Source organism: Triticum aestivum, chromosome 6B (genome assembly GCF_018294505.1).
Source record: "Triticum aestivum cultivar Chinese Spring chromosome 6B, IWGSC CS RefSeq v2.1, whole genome shotgun sequence".
In the NCBI taxonomy this organism is placed as follows: domain Eukaryota; kingdom Viridiplantae; phylum Streptophyta; class Magnoliopsida; order Poales; family Poaceae; genus Triticum; species Triticum aestivum.
Genome location: NC_057810.1, coordinates 29850054 through 29870673, shown reverse-complemented (window position 1 = coordinate 29870673; position 20620 = coordinate 29850054). Strand labels below are relative to the sequence as shown.

General features: G+C 49.5%; 1 pseudogene; it reads left to right on the top strand.

The window, feature by feature from the left end:
- The first annotated feature begins 16692 nt into the window (after positions 1-16692).
- LOC123135534 (disease resistance protein RGA5-like) lies at positions 16693-19198 on the top strand (annotated as a pseudogene).
- The last annotated feature ends 1422 nt before the right edge of the window (positions 19199-20620 follow it).

Here is a 20620-nt window from a genome sequence, read left to right as displayed (position 1 = left end):
GACCTATGAGGCGTACGATATCAACGGCTACACATTCTACACCGAGAACAAGGACATGAAGAGCGATGGTTATCAGAACTCCGGGGTAACGATGGAATCCTACACCGGCAACGACAAGGACAAATACTACGGAAGGATCGAGGAGATCTGGGAGCTGAGCTACGCTGGAGAGAAGGTCCCGATTTTCCGTGTCAGATGGGCCAAGAGCGTCCTAAAAGAAGACCGGTATTTCACCACCATGGTTATACCCGAAGCCAAATCCAAGACCGCGGGCGCAAACGTCACCGCGAAAAATGAGCCATGGGTTCTGGCTTCCCAAGTGGACCAATGCTTCTTCATTACCGACCCGTCAAAGCCCAGTCGTGTTGTCGTGAGGAGAGGCAAAAGGAAGATCATCGGAATGGATGGAGTAGCCAATGAGCAAGACTTCGACAAGTACGGCGACCCGAAGATTGAATATGACGACGACGATGAAGTAGCAGCACACACCACAAGAAGAAGCAGGACCACCCTACCTAAAGGACGTCCGTTCCATAGAAGAACTCCATTTGCGAAAAAGAAGGGCAAGAAGATTGTGAACAGATAGCTAGCTAAGACCGACTGTATTTAAATCGTAGTCTTCATTTCTCGATTGTATTTCATGGGCACTTTTTGATATCATGAATATTTTTAAATTTCATGGGCACTTTTTGAATTCATGAGGACACTTGATCTCGATCCCCCTCCATCTCGATCTCGATTCCCCCTCCATCTCGATCTCGATCCCCCTCCATCTCGATCCCACCCGCACCCTCCCCCGCTAGCTCCACCGCCGCCGCCGACCCACCGCAACCCTCCCCCACTCCACCGCCGTCGACGAGCACCCGGCCCCCCGCACCCTCCCCCGCTCCACCGCCGCCGCCGATGATATTTTCAAGTAACAAATTTGAACATATTTTTTAGAAAATTATTACTGTTTTTATAAAAAAATATTACTGTTATGATTTAAACAAGTTTGAACACATTTAAACACAAATAAATATAAAAAACAGCATTTAAAATGGATAAAAAAATATTGGGGAGCCTAGGAATCGAACCGAGGACCTCCTGGTGTGTGTGCTGCATGCTAACCAGTCGGGCTAGTGGGTGGGTTCTGTTGTAGATAGGGTTAGGTTGTAGATAGGGCTAGTGGGATAGATTAAAACAAAATTCTAATGGTGCACCGAGGGGTGGTGCGCCATTAGAATAGTCGTACTTATGGCGCACGAGAGGGTGGTGCGCCATTAGAAAGCTTCCCCCTCGCCACCCCCCTCGCCTCCTTCGCCGTCCCCGAGCCGAGCGCCGCCTCCCTCGCCGCCTCCCTCGCCGTCCCCGAGCCGAGCGCCGCCTCCCTCGCCGTCCCCGAGCCGAGTGCCCTCAACGTCCTCCCGCCCAAGCGCCCCCTTCCCCCGCAGCCCCGCCTGCGCCCTCGACATGCTCGCCGTCCAACACCGCGCGGCCTGCCCAGGAGGACCGCCGCCATCTTCCTCTTCGACTACGAGGACCCGGACGAGCTCGGACGCCTAGGAGGACCGCCACCGCTCGACGCCCTCGACTGCGCGGCCTGCCCAGGAGGACCGCCACCGCTCGACGCCGAATTCGCGCCGCCTCGACTAGCTCCGGCTGCCCCGAGTCGCCCTCGACCTCCCAAGTGAGCACCCAAGCCGCTTCCCCCTCTTCCCCCTCTTTATTTCCTTCTGATGTGTTCTAGGGTTGGGGGTTGGAGAAATTTTGACAAGGAAAGGGGGTTGGAGGATTAAGTAGCTAGGGTTTTCCAAATGTTCAAATCTCTGAGCTTGCATTTAGATGCATTTTAGAGGATACTAGTCTCAACTAAGCATCCACCTAGAGATTCTTTCTTTAAGTAGCTAGGCTCAATTAGTGAATTTTCCAGTGAGTTTGGATTCATGCAACAATATGAAACATTAATTACTATTATTTTTGGCCACTAATGATAGATGTAACATGTAAGAAGTCCATAATTGATTAATGGATCTGTTAGTTTGATAGTTTTTTAGTGTTGCACCTTTTCCTTCTACAACTTGCAGATGTGCACACAGTTTTTTGTGTTCAGTTTAGGAGTTGGTCCTTGGGATCAATTCTCATGCATCTTTAAGTAGTTAATGAGAACACTTGGTCCATATTCATTTGCAGTGAACATACATTTTCACTGTTCTTATAATAGTTGCTTGATGTCAGATTATGCTATGAGGATATTAGTCTAAGCCCAGTCTTGGATGCATTGTTTTATCCTGCGGTGGTTAAACCGGTTCTGAAAATTATCTAGTTCGACCTGTACTTGTCCAGCTATCATAATCTATTCTTTGACCATGGCAGTAGCTGGCATTTTGTTATGATAATTTCAATATATATATTACTGTCCTTTGCTGATCTCGTTGTATTTTCAATTCACAGGCAACTCTCCGACGAAGTCTCCTCCAGGTAATATATGTCTCATGCTTTCTAAAGAGTACTAGTATACTAACTAAACTATCCACTTGCTATGCTTAGCTGCTATGTTGTCTGAATTGTGACACTTTGCCTGTCATAATGCAACTAAGCATACTAGTCTCAACTAAGCATACTAGTTTTTTGTAGTGAGACAGTAAGATAGTGAGACAGTAAGAAAGAAACTTCCCAGATTATGTAGAGAGAAAATACTTGGTTTGACAGCAAGTACCATGAGATGAATCAAAAAACATATACGGTGGGAAAAATAAAATGGCAAAAACCTGGGAGGTTCTGGTTTGCTGTATCTCCACCAGTTTGGGTTGGTGAATGTGGATGATTTTTTTATCCTGTGAACTCATTGTACTGCTACAAGAATTTGGTATCATCATGGTGTAATTTTGTTAACATTCTAGTTTTGTTAGATAGTGGCTACACTAATCTAGAGTGATACAATTTTCCTTCCCATTTGGTATCATCATGTTCAGTGTATACAATTATAACATCATGTTGGTTTTTTAAGTCTGTTTACAGCTCTAGTACACTTCTCTTACACTTACTGAGGACTTGTATTTGCTATTGTTGTGTTGTTGTTCCTATACTGTAATTGCTTCAGCGCACACTACCATGACTTAATGTTTACAATAGCTGTTTTCTTTGTGTCCAATAGTCAGCGTATATTTTTCTTCAGAGGTAACTGGTCAAATGTTTAGTGTGTATGTGTGAACTTGAATGTTGCAATGCTATTTTCTTCAGAGGCTACTGTCAAAAACTTGAGCTACTGTCTTGCAAAGATGACGATCATCTTGCTAGTTTGCTGGGTTTTGTCTCCGACAATTGTGTCGTGATGAATTTGCAGGTACCCCGAGAGGCCCTTGAGTTTGCCGGAATATCGATTAATTTCCGTTTCGGCAAATTCGGGTACTCCATATGTCCTATTTTCAGCAAAGGTCATGCTAAAATTTTCCGTGAATTTTAGCATGACTTTGCTAAAAATAGGACATATGGGGTACTTGCGACTAATGCATGGGCTGGGGTATCTTAGTACTTAGTTAAGTAGGATCAACTGCCCTGCCATTCTTGCTGCATTAAACCATAGGTGGCAATAGAGCCAAGTGATTAGGCCCAACTTAGAATTCTCCCTAGCATCGATAAACCCTAGATGATAAACCCAACATAGGTGGCAATAGAGCCAAGTGATTAGTGACAAGTGATTAGGCCCAACCTAGGGTGCCTCGGCATCGATAAACCCTAAATGATGAAAACTTAACTTGGCTGCCCCGGATGCCTCGGTGTCGATGAGAATCTAAATGATGTATGCTTAGGCTTTTAGGGTGCCTCGGCGTTGACAAACCCTAAATGATGAAAGCTTAGGCTTTTAGGGTGCCTCGGTGTCGACAAACCCTAAATGATGAGACCATGATCTTGTTCCTTGACAATAACCAACTTTTTGACCAAACTTTTTTCCTATTTAGAGCGAAACATGGCCCACAACGATGAGGCTGGTGGTTCGGGCGGCAAGCAATTCTGGGAGCTGTCCCAGGAGATGGAGGAACAACCTCACCGCTATGAGGACGCCGCGGAAGACACTGATCCTAATTACACAACCCCTAGTGGTGTCGGGGATGACACCATTGATGGTGCCGCCAAGGATGCCACCACTGATGATGGTGGCGCACACACAGATGGTAGCCAACCGAAGAAGCAAAGGAAGGACCGGCGCCCGAATGCGCTCCGCACCCTCAAGGAGGAATTCACTCAAGTGGACTCCGACGGGAATCCAACGGAGCCCAAACATATAGTCAAGGGGTACTCGGTTCAGCTCGGGTGCATTCTCCGGAGCACCGTCTCGATCAACACCGAGAACCTTAGGCATAAGGACCGAGGGAATTTGCGCAACCTCCTCTTCACGAAGCTGCACGAACGATACAAGTTCCCTGCCAAATTTGAGAACACACGCCTCTCAGGGAATAAAGTGAACAGTGCCGCCCTCACGAAGATGAGCACGGCCCTGTCTACTTGGAGAAGCGCGGTGAAGAGAATGATTGATAAAGGTGATAGTTATGAGAAGATCAAGGCGAAATATCCTTTGATGAGCGAAGATGAGTACAAGGAGTTCAAGATCAAGTGCGAGAGTAGTGCAACCTCCGAATCAAGTCAGTGGGGGAAAGAAATGCGGGAGTTGAACTTAGGGGAACACAAACTCGGTCCCGGCGGTTACAGAGTGGCGGAGCCTATATGGGACAAGGAGGACACGGAGCGTGCCGAGCAAGGCCTACCGCCCCGCTTCGAGAAATACAACGGTAACAAGCAGACCAGGAACTATGTCAGGGCCCGGTACAAGGAGGACCCAATAACAAAGGAGCTTACCACGGATCCGAAGACCAGGGCGCTTGAGCTTGTTTTGGTAAGGAATACACCCCCCCACGTAATTAGCCCATATGGTTGCACTCTAATTAATCCCCAATATTTCTAAATGGTTCACGTTCCTTTCGCAGGACACTGAAAGCAGTAGCGCGGGGTCGTCTCAGAGCTCCCCTTTCGACACCCCTTTAAATAGGGCGTTGAACGTAATGAAAAACAAGGATAAGCTCACTAAGCCGATGTCAGCTGGTCGTGTGGCCGGCAAAGGCTTGTCCACAAAATGGGGGTCATACTATACCGCTGGTGTGCGGAAGGAGAAAAAAGACCAGCTCGGAAAGCCAGACGCGCGAGGTTGAAGAACTCAAGGCACAAGTGGCGCGGATTCCGGAGCTTGTCCAAGAGCAAGTGGAACAACAACTGGGAATGAAGCTCAACGCCATGGTGCCTACGTTGATTCATGGGCTGACGACGTGGATTGCGGGCGGCCAACAGGGGCCTCCCCCGGTTCCCAGCTTCACGGCCAGCAACTCGCACAACGCGCAGGCGGCGCCATTGGTGGCTCCGGTGGTGCCATTGGTGTCTCCGGCGGCGGTGCCATTGGTGTCTCCGGCGGAGGCGGTATTCGTGTCTCCGGCGCCGGCACGAGCATTGGAGCTTAATGCACCCGGGTGTATGCCGGCCGGCACCTCGCCAGCAAGCGCCCCCTCCGTCAGTTGCACGCCCGCCGTTGGCGGTGCCTCGACATTAGCCGAGCTCGACGGCATTACGGTAACTAAGACTCTCGGCCGATGACTTCATCTCCTTGCCTTTGACTGGGCATCCCTGACGCCCTGTACATGTTTTCGCAGGGCACCGCCGACGTTCCTTGCACTCTTCTGCACTTCGTGGGCACCGAGTTGGTCGATGTCGCCAAGGGCAGAATCGTTCAACCAGGCCACCCCATGGTCCACGGTAATCCGATGCCACCCAAAGTGTATAGGGTTGAAGTGGTTTGGGTGCTGCAAGGCTGCGACGAGCTGTTACCTCCGATTCGACCTGCTGGGGCCGACGAAGAAGATGAGATGACCCTCAGCGCCTGCGTAAACTGCCCCCTGCTTTGGCCGAAGAGCCAGATTCGTTTGGGGCGGGGGACACCACCCCACAGACAAGACCGCCAGTCGTGCCGGTGCCAAGCCATGGCAAGAACGCCGCAACGCTACCGGACCTGCTGGACATCCCTATGGCACAGGATCCATACAACCCTATGGCACAGGATCCGGACGGCAACGACAATGACGACGGTACATTTACCAAAGTTGATAAGTACTTTGCCGAACATGGGCACGCTGACGAGTTCTGCGGGCCTCTTTCTCAAGAATCCAACCAAGACGACCGCGATCTAGCTGGTACGGCAGAGAAATCCAATTGCAACAGGCGTCATCTGGCGTTTAGTTCTCAGGACAAGCCTCCAGCTCCCGCCTTCACCGAGCCTCAGATAGCTAAGGTGCGAAATATTATCAGCCCCAACACGCTCAAGAAGGCGGTCTGTGAGCAGAACTCGGTCCCATTACAGGAGATCAAGAAGAAGGGACGGTAACGAAAGACTAACAAGGGCGCCGGTGCGAGCCAGACGGCACCGAGTTCGATTCGTGCTCAGGATGGGCCACCTTCACCTAAGGATATCTCGAGGAGGGTGCATGTGGCGGGTAGGGCGATGCTACCGCCAAATATGCTGAATGCTGCAACCGGTGCTATGCGGAGTCTGCACGACAGTGTTCTTTCTTTGGAGAAGCGGCGTCTCAAAGAGAATGATGTGGCATACCCGGTTTTCGTGGCCAAGGTGCCAGAGGGCAAGGGCTTTGTGGATGGCGACATCGGGGGTACGATCGTCCTGCGGTTTGATGACATCTTTGCTATGTTCAACCTTCATCCGCTGCACTACACCTTCGTTCGGCTGTTTTCGCTGAGTATGGAGATGCGGATCATTAGAGACAAGACCCCGGACATCGTGATAGTCGACCCCTTCTACATGCGTGCCAAGCACTTGAGCAGCGCAGGGGACCGCCAAGTTGCGAGTTCACACCTCGAAGGCGTCATTCTGGCAAACCCAGATAAGGATAACTTCCTTGTGGCTTACTTTCCCGAGTAAGTCATCCCTTAACCGCCACGTAACATATGATTTCTTCGATTTTGATCGTTCTTTTTTTTCTAACATTCCGTGTTCTGTGCAGTGACACACATTGCACACTCATCCTCTTAAGCCCGAAATATTCCATGGCCACGTATTTCGACCCGAACCGTAACTCCAAGATAGACTACACAAATGTCAAGAAAGTTCTTGATGATGTTCTCCCCGGCTACGCCAAATCTGGAGGCACCTTCACTAGGGCAGTTCGTAAGTATGGCAAGCACACCTTCTCACACAATACGAATTTCTACTGCGTCAAGCAGCCGCCTGGCTGTCAGAAGGATGCCTACTACGCCCTCCATCACATGCGGGCGATCGTAAGGGACCATCATCAACTTCTGCTACCAGATAGTCTCAAAGATTGGGCCGCGAGGTTGTCGGCAACCCAGGATGCAGACCTCAGACAAGAATTCTTTCGCATCCAGTCGGAGTTTGCGGACATCATCCATCAAGATGTCCTTCATACCTCGGGGCAGTTCTACCTCAGATATTAACCGTCCAACAATGAGATAGATTGAACGCTACAAATGTAGGGTGACAACGACCGCGATTTCATGACCATCACGACAGACGACGGCTTCATCCACGCTGCTGTCCGATGAGTCGAGTCGAAAGTAGTGATGTGTAGTTCTGAAACATTGATTGGCTCATGTTGTAATTAAACTTTAATGAATTCGTATGTCTCTTTGGTTTGGACAGTCATTCAACTTAGATGTAATCGATGCTATTTATTAGTAGGATCATGAATCGTGCTATTAATGTCTTGCTTTTCTCTTCCGATCCTTTTGTTGCATACTTACATATTGCTTATGTATTGTCTGTTGTCTGTTGTTTGGCTTGTGCATAGAGATGTCGTAGTATGTCGTGTATGAGGGTAAGGTTCCCGGAGTCTACGACGACTGGGAGGAGTGTCGGAGACAGGTTCACCGTTTCAAAGGTAACAGTTACAAAGGGTACACCACTAGGGCGGAGGCCGAATCTAGATACACCCGCTATCTAGTGGGAGAGAGGAGGGAGCGTTGGAGGAACCAGATGAAGACCAGTTTGATCGCGATGATGTGTACCATTAGTATGTACTATGGTCCAATTGAAAAACTTCTAGTGGCGTGCTACTAATGGCGCACCGGTAGCGCGCCATTAGTAGGCAAAACCGGTGCGCCATTAGTAGGCCTTTTCCTAGTAGTGTTTGATCAACGAGCTAGTCTAGTAGAGGCATACTAGGTACATGGTGTTTTGTCTATGTATTCACACATGTATCAAATTTTCAATTAATACAATTCTAGCATGAATAATAAACATTTATCATGAATAAGGAAATATAAAATAATAACTTTATTATTGTCTCTAATGCATATTTCCTTCATGATCATACCCCCATAGATAGCCATCTTCGAGCACAATTTTGCAACCACGCTCCTCGAGCTGACCAAGACTTATGATGTTGCTCTTTAGCTTGGGAATATAGTACACATCTGTGAGTACCTTGTGGCGGTCGTTCTTCAACTCAAACAGGACAATACCTCGCCCTGCGATGTCAACGGTTCGTCCGTCGCCGAACCGAATCGTGCCTACCACCGAAAGACTAAAATCAGAAAACTGGTCTTGTCGCCGGTCATGTAGTTGCTAGCGCCCATGTCGAGGTACCACACGTGCCTCGCCGCGTTCATCCTCTTCTTGTCATGAAGATAGGCCGCCTCCTCCATGAGCGTGACAACCTTTATACCTAGCGCCTTTGGAGCTAGACTATCCTCGTCCATTAGCTCGCATACTTCGACCATGAGCATCATGTATCCATCATCGCCTCCTTTGGCCATGAGAGCTTTCTCCTTCTGTGGTTTCTTGCACTCCGACTTGAAGTGTCCCATGATGCCATAGTTGTGACACTTGATCTTGTGCTTGTCGAACTTCTTCTTCGGAGCACAGTCGTCGGTGTTATTCTTACTTTGTTCTTTTGGCGCACGATCTTGGCGAGTGTTGCTGCTAGAGCCCTCGGCTCCTCTCCTTGAGTCCAGCGCTAGCCACTGAGCTCGGGTGAGCATGACATGCTCATCGTTCCTCCCATCCCCGAGACTGTACCACATGCGCTCGTCGTGAGCCTTGTAGCGTCTGACGAGATCGTCAGTGGAGAGAGTCACTATATCGACGCACTGCCCGATCGCCGTGACAATTTGCAGGTACCAGGGAGGGGACGCGCGCAAGAACCGCCGGGCAACTGAGGCCTCCGTGTGGTTTTCTCCAAGCGCGCAAATCCGATTGAAGAGAGTAGCCACCCGTGAAGCGAATGCATCCACAGACTCATTGTCGCCCAGGACCAAAGTCTCGTAGTTCCTTAGGAGAGTTTGGAGATTGCCTTGGTTGACACGGGTGTGTCCCTCAAACATGAGCTTCAAAGTATCTCACGCCTCCTTTGCCGTTTCTTTGGCGATTAGGTGTTGGAGGACATCCATCGACATCACCGAGTAAATCTCCGAGGCCACCTACCGATCCTTTCGGTGCTCGGCTCCCTCCTTCTTGAACGCGTCGCCTCCTGGATCAACCGCGTCCCATAGCTCGTTGGCACGGAGCCACACTCCATGAGGGCCTTCCAGACCCCGAAATTCTCGCGATCAAACCGTGGGCATGACGTACCGGGCACGGCAAGTACTTTAGCCGCTCCGGACGATTCCACAATAGAAGATCAACCTTGCTCTAGATACCAGTTAGATCGTCGACGTAGATGCCAACTTGTAGACGAACCCTTCCTTCACCTCTCTTGTACATTGTATGCGTCGAACACCACGACGTGGTTAATTCCAACAACTGAAACACTTACGTCCATTGGTTCAGCAGCAAGGTGCGCGTAGGTAACATATCGCTTTGCAAGGCCCCCATTTTTTCTCACTTGATGTAGTAACATGCTACTCCGTCCGGAAATACTTGTCATCAAAATGGATGAAAATGGATGTATCTAGAACTAAAATATATCTAGATACATCTATTTCAATGACAAATATTTTCGGACGGAGGGAGTACTTGTCAATCGCCTTAATTACCGATGCGCGTGGAAGATTCCAACCAGGGGAGGCCATCCTTGGTGTGTGACCAGTCTGTGTGAGGAACCCTCCTCCAGCAACTAGCTAGAGTTGAATGCTGCAATTTCTGGGTTGTCTCCAATAAAGATCATGAGTGCCCATCGATCCATCGTTTTCCAAATTGCCAACCCATTCAATGACCTCTAGCAATCAGCTTACTACTATTATTGCATCACCGAACACTTACGTCCACTGCTTCAGCAATGGGTATGCAAGCGTCACCAAGCGGGTCCACCACGTCAGGAAATTCCTTCGGGCGACGGAGAAGGCGATCGCGAGGCGATTGCTAGGCTGCCGCTAGGGTTAGGCTTTCTTGCACGGGGGTGAGGTTGAGATCTCTGGTGATTGCTTGAGTGGCGACGGCGCTGCTTGGGTAGTTGATCGGCGCAAGCATCTGGATCTCCCGTGTGGAGGTTCCATGGAGGAGAACGTTGGCAAGGGGGCGGCAACGCCGAGTCAGAGGGCCACTCCCATGAAGAACGCTGCGGTGGCGGGGGCTACACAGGCGGCGGAGGGATCAACGAGTCGGGGGGCTTCGACCTCTCCGGCTGATGGCAAGACGACGGCGGAGGCAGCCAGCCTGTCCGAGAGCTTTGGCGGACTGGTTCTGACGGACAAAGAGAAACAAGGGTTTATCTTCTCAGATCCAGTGCTCCAAGCCATGACGGGAAAGTGGTCGGCGGTGGGGAAGGTTTACTCACCACGACCTCTTAACAAGCATGCGTTGGAGAGAGCGATGCCACGGGCATGGGGACTTCATAAGGAGGCCAAATTCAAGGACTTAGGCAATAACTTCTTCGAGGTGAGATTTGGCAGTGAAGGGGACTGGAGACATGCTTTGAACAACGGCCCGTGGCAATTTGATTTTCATGTGCTTGTTCTGAAAGATTATGTGGGGGATGTCCGTCCGTCGGAGATGGTTTTTGACATAGTTGAGATGTGGGTGCGAGTCCCGGATCTACCACTGGGTATGAGGACGGAATCGTTTGGCAATGCTTTGGGTGATTGGTTAGGAGAAGTGGTAAAAGTGGATGTGGAGAAGGATGGTTTCGCCAAGGGGGAGTATCTGCGAGTGCGGACTAAGATTTCAGTTTTTGAGCCTCTGATCCGAAGAGCTCGTCTAAGGACCTCAATGGAGGACTTGGAGGGGACGTGGTACGATTTTACATATGAAAAAATTCCGCACTTCTGCTTTGACTGTGGCAGACTCGTGCACGGAAAGGGTGGGTGTGACCCACCGGTGGACAGGTCCAGCCAATGGGGACCTTGGCTCAGAGCATCCATGGGGAGAGGCTCTTCCTCTTTGAAGGATAATTCGCAGATTCCTACTTCCAGCTCGTATAGTGGAGGGGGATCAAGAACGGAGGACAGAGAGAGATCCCAGTTCAGTCATGTTCCTGCTAGGGAGCAACCAGTTAAAAGGAACTTAAACAGAGATTTTATTCATACGGCAGACTCACGCACTGGCGGGGGGTCGAGGAATGATCAGAGAGAGGTAAATAGCCCGGTGAAGGACGCGGCTAAGATGAGGGATGGACAGAGTAGCGATCTCAGAGAAAAGCTTGAGCACAAACGGGAACAGAACCTTAGGGCTGAGTTGTCACAACGTTTAAATGCGGGAATGGGCGGATCACCCCGTCGGGCGCAACAACATGCAGGCTCTCCTTCCGAGGCAAGGAATCATGCGAGCAATGTGGACGGAGGGAAACGCCATGCAGGCACATATCACGAGGACCGGCGCCATGCAGATCGTTCGGTGGAGGACAAACGCAGGACGACGCCGACCAAGGGCCATCGAACTGACCGCAATGGCCGATGGGATCACTTTGAGGGTTTTGCAGTGGGTCCGGTGGAGAGGACCAAGGGCAGGTATGTCCGGAGGCCGAGGGCGCACAGTGACTTGGCAAGAGAAACTCATCAGGTTTATAGAGAGAAGGTGTCGGGGAAAAAGAGGCCACCCAAGCAAATCTGGAGAGCAAAGGGAGACCCAGACAGACAAGTGGAGCATGATTCGTTCATTCGCGACACACGACAGAAAACTGTCTCCGTGTTTGACCGCATCGAAGAACCTCATTCATCGGCGGACCCCGTGAGTCGGGGCCGCCGGGATCAATGAATTGCTTGGCCTGGAACTATCGAGGACTGGGGTTGGACTCGACAGTTGGCGAACTCCGGGACCTTATACGGTCATACAACCCAGCGGTGGTCTTTTTATCAGAAACTAAGAAGAGTGCAAAGGCTATGGAGAGACTCAAATGGAGGCTCGGGTTCCGAAGTGGTGTGGCAGTGGACTGTAATGGGAAGAGCGGGGGGCTTGCTCTCTGGTGGAGAGAACACCTGAAGGTCTCGGTTAGGCCTTGGAGCCAGTATTTTATTGATGCGGAGATTAGCTCAGAGGGGCACACCTGGAGGTTCACTGGAATCTACGGGGAGCCAAGAACGGAGCTGAGGAAGAAAACATGGGATGCTATCCGCTATCTTCGAGCTCAAGATGAATTACCATGGCTGTGTGTTGGGGACTACAACGGAGGTGGCAACCCGAGGAGTTTTGTTCAGATGCAAGCCTTCAGTGACTGCCTAACTGACTGCGGTTTGGCAGATTTGGGACCTTCGGGCTACCAGTACACATGGGATAACAAACAAGACAACATGGACAACATTCAGGTGCGACTTGACAGGGCGACTTGCACTGCCAACTTTATGAGGCTGTTCCCGGAAACAAGTGTGGAGAATATTGTCACGGAAGAGTCCGATCACATGGCAGTGCTGGTGCGGGTGCGGGACATAGTAGCTGATCGGCCGAGAGGGGACCGCCCCTTTCGGTTCGAAGAGATGTGGCTGCGCCATGACGATTATGAGGCGATGGTGGCTCGGACTTGGGGACAAGTACGGGGATCAAACATGACAACAAGGGCGGTATGCGATAGGCTACATGGAATGACAAAAGCCCTGCAAGGATGGGGCCGGACTGTTTTTGGCTTGGTGAGGAGGCAGATTTCCAGGCTTAAGGAGCAGCTCCTTTACGCTAAACAGAGGGCTTTTTGGTCACTGGACTAATGGCCGAGGTCCGAGATATTGAGAGTCAACTTAATGAGGTGTATGACAGGGAAGAAATCATGCAAAAACAACGATCACGGGTGGATTGGCTTAAGGCGGGAGATCGGAATACGCAGTATTTTCAGAACCGGGCGTCTCATCGTAAGTGAAAGAACACTGTCAAGGCGCTGGTAAGGGAGAACGGCAGTAGGTGCACGGATGATGAAGGAATGAGGGAGTTGGCGGCCTCCTTCTATGAAAAGTTGTTCAGTTCAGAAGGGTCAACACATGCGGAGAGACTTCTCAATGATTTTGTCCCGGCTATTTCTGAGGAGATGAATAACAAGTTAACGGCCCCTATATCGGATGACGAAATTTAGCGGGCTCTCTTCCAGATGGGGCCTACAAAGGCGCCCGGCCCAGATGGATTGCCAGCTCTCTTTTATCAGCGACACTGGTCACTGTTAAAAGCAGACGTGTGCTCCGCGGTTAGAGGTTTTCTTTCGGGCGAAGTTACTCCTGATTCCTTTAATGATACGGTGATTGTGATGATACCTAAAGTAAACTCCCCGGAACTTCTGACCCAGTTTCGTCCGATTAGTCTATGCAATGTGTTGTATAAGATTGCCACCAAGGTGCTTGCTAACAGGCTCAAGGTTATCCTTCGGGTGCTCATTTCTGAGGAACAGAGTGCTTTCGTTCCGGGAAGGCTTATGACAGATAATGTGTTGGTGGCATACGAATGCACACATGCGATTAGGGTGCGGAGGAGGAAGACACCGCTCTGTGCAGTGAAGTTGGATATGATGAAGGCGTACGACCGGGTGGAGTGGATTTTTTTGGAGCAGGTGCTTGATAGATTTGGTTTCGCTCAACCCTGGATTCACATGATTATGAGGTGTGTCACTTCTGCCAGGTTCTCGGTTAAATTAAATGGTGGTTTCTCGAGAGGCTTTCTTCCTTCTAGAGGCTTGCGACAAGGTGATCCGCTGTCTCCATATTTGTTTTTGTTCTGTGTGGAAGGCTTCTCGGCGCCGTTGAAAGCGGCCCAACAGGATAACAGTCTCAAAGGAGTGTCTTTTGGCGGCACTGGCCCCCATATCACACACCTTCTTTTTGCAGATGACAGTATTGTGTTCCTCGAAGGGAAGAGCAGCAATTTTGAGGCATTAAGGGATATTTTGCAGGTTTATGAGGAGGCCTCGGGGCAGAAAGTTAATCTTCAAAAATCATCTATATTTTTTGGGAAAGGATGTGGGAATGCACGCAGGGCTGAACTTCAACGTATCATTGGAATCAACTCTGAAGCGTTGAGTGAAAAATATCTAGGACTACCAACATTGGTTGTTAGATCTAAAGATGGGACGTTTAAGCATGTCAAGGAAAGTTCAGCGGGTAAGGTCTCGGGATGGAAGGGACAAGGATTGTCTAAGGCGGCAAGAGAAGTTCTTGTTAAGTCAGGCCTACAATCCACACCAACTCTCACTATGAGCTATTTCCACCTCACCAAGAACATGTGCTGGAACCTGAATTCGATCTCGTCTAACTTCTGGTGGGGAGAGGCAAATGGAGAGAGGAAGGTGCATTGGTTGGCGTGGAAGAAAATGTGTAAGGAAAAAAGAGAAGGAGGAATGGGATTTCGGGATACGGCGGTGTTTAACCAAGCTCTTCTTGCGAAGCAAGCATGGCGAATACTTCAGTACCCAAACTCGTTGTGTGCATGGGTTCTTAAGGCAAGATACTTCCCGGAGGGATCAATCATGAATGCAACTTGCCCAACTGGCGGTTCCTTCACTTTCCGAAGCATCATACATGGCAGAGAGCTTTTGAGGGAGGGCATAGTGTGGCGTGTTGGGAATGGTTCATCCATCCAAATCCACCATGATAACTGGATTCCGCGTCAAGGCAGCCTTCAACCGCTCGGGCAGCAATTCGTTCCAGGGATCACACATGTACGGCACTTGTTAAACGGACCTGGGGATGCATGGGACGAGGACAAGCTGCAGCTCATGTTTACACCGGGAGATATTGAGGATATCAGGCACATAGTAGTGGGGGGGGGGGGGGGCGAACATGCAAGATTACATTGCATGGAACTTCACCAAGAACGGTGAGTTTACTGTCAAGTCAGCTTACGACTTTGGATTGAGTTTGCGGGACGCGAAAACCGGACAGCCGGGATCGTCGATGCCCAGCAATGAACACAAGGCTTGGCTCGCCCTATGGGACACTAATGCGCCGGGGAAGGCCAAGATACATACCTGGAGGCTTCTGAAGAATGGCCTCGCTGTTGAACCGAGCTGCATCGTCGACTTATCAAGCCTGGTGTATTTTGCTGCGCATGTGGTAGGGAAGAAACTATACACCATCGATTTTGGGCGTGCCCCCACTCCGTGCTATTCTGGAAACATTTGTGCGAGCGCATGGCGGAGCCGGTTGTCATGCCACCGGTGATGGATGGATCCCTGTCTGTTCTGGTTGCGTGGTTCAAGGCGTGGCTGGCGGAAGCGGGCGGAGCTGAACGGGAAACAATGATCCAGGCATTGTACGGGCTTTGGTGCGCGAGAAATGATACTAGGGACGGCAGAAGGATCCAAGACGCTCGAGAGTTGGCAGAAAAAGTTCACGCTCATATCCATGAATGGCGTCAAGTTCACTCCAAGGAGGCGATGGTGAAGGAGCCAAGGCGACCGGAAAGGTGGTGTCCACCGGACCCGGGCTGGATCAAGGCTAACGCGGATGGAGCGACGTCACGAACGGATGACAAGGGGGGAGGAGGAGTGGTCCTTAGGGATCACCATGGTGCCTTTAGAGGGGGGGCTGCAATATGCTTCCCAGGTGCCGGCATCCCCCAGCTCTCGGAGATTCTGGCGGCAAAAAGCGCAGTGCAAATGGCGATCTCTATGGATGTGCAACGGCTACATGTCGAGTTGGATAGTCAGGAGGTGGTGGCCATGCTACAGGGTGATGGCATGAACCTTTCGTCTTTTGGCCCGGTTGTCGAGGAGATCAAGGAGATGCTGAGGACGCGGCAAGAGATCAAAATCACGTGGGTTAGGCGCTCTGCTAATGGAGCGGCGCATGGCTTAGCTAGAGAGGGGGTGTGCAACGATAGCTCGTTATTTTATGATTTTCCTCCAGACTGCATTATTCATATTGTAGCGGACGAGGTCCCAACCTTTGTTTAAATTTAAATAAAGTTGCAAGTTCCCCTCAAAAAAAAAAGCAATGGGTATGCAACGCATCACTTTCCAAGGCTCCTATTTTCCTCACTTTTTCTGAGAGAGATCCTATTTTTCTTACTTGATGTAACGTGCTGCTTCCTGCTGGTCGATCACCTTAACTACCAATGCGCGCGGAAGATTCTTCCCTCGATTTTCCAATGCGGAAGATTAATCATCAGAAAGAGATGGCCGAGTGCTTCCACACAACCACCGCTTTATCATCACCAGCTCTATTTTCTGAGTCCCTGATCAGATCAACGATCCATTCTCTCTCTACTGAGTTTCTCTAAAACAACGGCGCCTTGCTCCTCCTGCGTCGAGCTTCTGGTACCATCGCCTTCAAGTACGTTGCCCACCCTTCGGGATGACAACAAGTGCGACAATGGGGGTGATGAACCCGCTCCTCGACAAGCTCACCAACCTTCTCAGTGAAGAGTACAGGATGCTCACCGGGGTGAGGAAGCAGGCCTCCTTTCTCAAGGACGAGCTCAGCGCCATGAAAGCTCTTCTTGACAAGAAGGAGCTCATGGATGAGCTCGATCCCTCCACCAAGAATTGGAGGGACCACATCCGGGAGATGTCCTATGATATGGAGAATTGCATCGACGACTTTATTCATAACATCGAAGGTGCCGTTGCAAAGAAAGGCTTCGTCAGGAAGATGGCTCAGCGCCTCAGGAGGCTGGGAAGGCGCCATCAGATTGCCAGCCGTATCGAGGAGCTCAAGGTTCTTGCGATGGAGGCAAGCGCTCGGCGCGAAGGTACGATATTGATGCTTGCATCAATTCGAGTCCTGGCCCTGTGGCTGTGGATCCTCGGATCCCAGCGCTCTACAAGGAGGCAGCAAGCCTTGTCGGTATTGATGGCCCGAGAGAAGAGCTGGTGAGTTTGCTGATGGATTCGGGGAAGAAACTCAAAGTGCTTTCCATCGTGGGGTTCGGAGGCTTGGGGAAAACCACCCTTGCCAAACAAGTGTATGATCAGGTTGGAGGCCAGTTTGATTGCAATGCATTTTTCTCAGTCTCCCAAAGGCCAGAAGTGAAAAGCCTTCTTAATGGCCTACAACTAAAGCTTGGGATGCGGGATTATTCGCATGCTTACGAGCTGCAAGATGTTATTGACAGCCTTAGAGAACACCTCAAACATAAAAGGTATCTTTTTTTTCAAATACTGACATTTGAAATCATTTTTAACAGACTTTGTTTCCTTCATTTAAGTTTTCATGCTTCTATGTACCTTGCAACCATATACTGATATAATGCATGACTTGCAATAGGTAATTAATTATAGTTGATGACTTATGGGATCAATCTGCATGGAGTACTATTAGTTGTGCCTTTCCAGACGATGCTACCGGAAGTAGAGTAGTGGTAACCACACGATTGGACGACGTAGCTATCATACCATGTTTGAGTGATCGCACCTGCATTTACAGTATGAAGCCACTCAAAGAGGAAGACTCAAGAAGACTATTTTTTAGTAGGGTATCTCGGCCCGAAAATGTCTGCCTACCACAGTTTAAAGAAGTTTCAGCTCAAATCCTCAAGAAGTGTGGCGGATTGCCACTTGCAATTATCACCATAGCTGGCCTATTAGCTAGCCGTGAAGCAAGGCCATTGAGTGAATGGGAGAGCATAAAGAATTCTCTTGGCGCCAAGTCTGCAACAATACCTATCTTGGAAGAGATGAGGGGTATACTGAACCTTAGCTACATGCATCTTCCTGTTTATCTTCGGCCATGTTTTTTGTACCTTGGCATGTATCCGGAAGACCGTCTGATTCTGACGGATGACCCAGTTCGGCAATGGATAGCCGAAGGCTTTGTTTGTAGTTCACACGGAGCAGATTTGGATGATGTTGCGGAAAGTTATTTCAATGAGCTTGTCAATAGAAGTCTGATTCAGCCCATAGATACATGTCATGGGAAAGTAGTTACTTGCAGAGTACATGATATGATGCTTGATTTGACCCTAAGCAAGAGTAAAGAAGATAATTTTATCAATGTAGCATATAACTATGAAGACATGGTAAGATCGTGCAATTCTGAGTACAAGGTTCGTCGATTATCCCTCCAATCATGTGTAGGTGGTGCAAAGTCGGAGGCCCTTGCTACTAGCATGGCACACGTTCGATCATATGCACGGTGGCCAAAGTCCCAATACACACCTCCCCTTTCACAGTTTAAGTATCTACGGGTGCTTGCCTTTGAGTCCCCGCATGGTTTGGAAACGACAGTTGACCTCACTGCAATCGGCCATTTGATTTTACTGAGAGATTTAAATGTTTCAGCCCCAGGAGAAGTCATAGCGCTCCCGACAGAAATTCAAGGGCTTGTGCATTTGCTAACCTTGGTGATAGATTGCAAGCGGGCTCAAAGCTTTCCTTTAGACATAAGTTGTTTGGCCAACTTGCTTCATTTGGTGCTTCCATATGGTGTAGGGTTGCCTGAAGGGATCAAGAAGATGAAATCAATCCGCACCCTGAAATGTTGGGATATGTCGGAGAGTTCGCTGGAAGATATCAAAGGCCTTGGTGAGCTGACCAATCTGAAGGAATTGCACTTAAGCACTTGGAGCAAGTGCTTCACCTTGGAACAAGAGGATGCTTTGGTCTCCTCGCTCCGAATGCTCCAAGGCCTCAAGGGGATCGGTTGGACTCAAGGATGCAGTGCCCCTGACAACAAGATAGTTGAACTAATTAGAGGAGGTACTCGATGTGCTCAAATGGAAGATTAGAAGAGTTCCCAAATGGATTGGTGAGCTATGTATGTTGCCTCCAGATCCTTGATTTGTGTGTCTTGCACCTGTCGGGTGATGAGGTTTGAGGCAGGAGCTATGGCCAAGCTTAGGCACAAAAGCTCACCCTACAATTGGGCTGGAAAGAGTGGAGAGGCCTCCAAGACATCAAGGTCTGGCGCCAATACATACAGCCGCAAGGAGTCCATGGAAAATCACGAGGATGTACGCGCTCAAGTTGAGTCTGCCTTCAAGGGCGCCGCAAGTCTGCACCCAAGGCATCCCTCTGTTTCTTTTCGGTAGTCATCCATTTGATCGTTCCATCTCAAGCACTGTAAGCCTTATGCACATTCAGTTTTATTTTTTCAACGAATATTTCTGTCAGCGCAACTAACGCGGACAGCAGAGTTTGGAAAAATGTTCGGGCCTAGACAACTACCCCTCTGTAAACTAATATAAGAGCATTTAGATCACTAAAATAGTGATCTAAACACTTTTATATTAGTTTATGGAGGGAGTAGTAAAACTTGCCTGTGCACTGCATGCCTCGTCTCAATCGATGTACGTATACTTTTGAACGTATTTAAATTTTTTTTGCGGGGTAAAGGGAGTTTTTATTGCAATATCACAGTGTTACAATCAAGAGGCCACAACTCCTCGATACAATGTGGAACCGATCAGTGTACCCACACAGCCGTGGTCCTCTCGGAGCGGCTATAATTGGCCAACCGATCTGCAACACTATTCTGACTACGATGAATTTTCTGAGGTAAAAACTCCCTGTTACTCATTAGTTCCTTGATCTCAAGGACTAAGTGACCATAAGCTGATCTAACAAGACCATTAGTAAACAATGTTGAGAGAGCTTCAGATGAATCCGACTGTACTACCACCGGAAGCGATGTATGTTGGATAGCCAAGGCCATACCTTGGATGAGGGCATGAATCTCTGCTTCCAGTGCGTCACTACAGTTGAAAAATATAACAGTAAGCGACAAACACAACTGCACCTGACTCATCCCGTAGTACCATACCTGCTGCAGCAGAACCATCCGAGTCCCGAAAGAACCCATCCACGGACAGGGCGACGGTGCCTGGCGCTGGAGCCGGCCACGGAGCAGCGGACTGTGTAGCTCGAGCTGCATTACCAGGCCCAAGGTCCGAAACATTCATCTTGCCCTTAATAATCTCCTCCATGCTAAAACGTCCAGCAAGCTTTATAGACTTGTAATAGCTATCAAGGAAATCCACTGTGACCTCCACCGGTGGAACATCCTTTCCATGGGAAGAATCTGTCCTCGGCTGCCAAATCCGCCATATCAACATGATCACCATATCCCGGACATCTTCTGAACATAGGGTAAGCAGATTCAATAACCACTCTTTACCAGAATTAACCAAGAATTCATCTGGTGGTAGGGGCCAACGGGATCTCATTCCCAACCAGATGTGACGCGCGTGCTCGCAAGTAACTAAAGCATGGAACCCGTTCCCCTCCTCCACACCGCATAATGGACATGTAGAGCGCTTAGATAAGTGTATGTACTTTTTGCATGG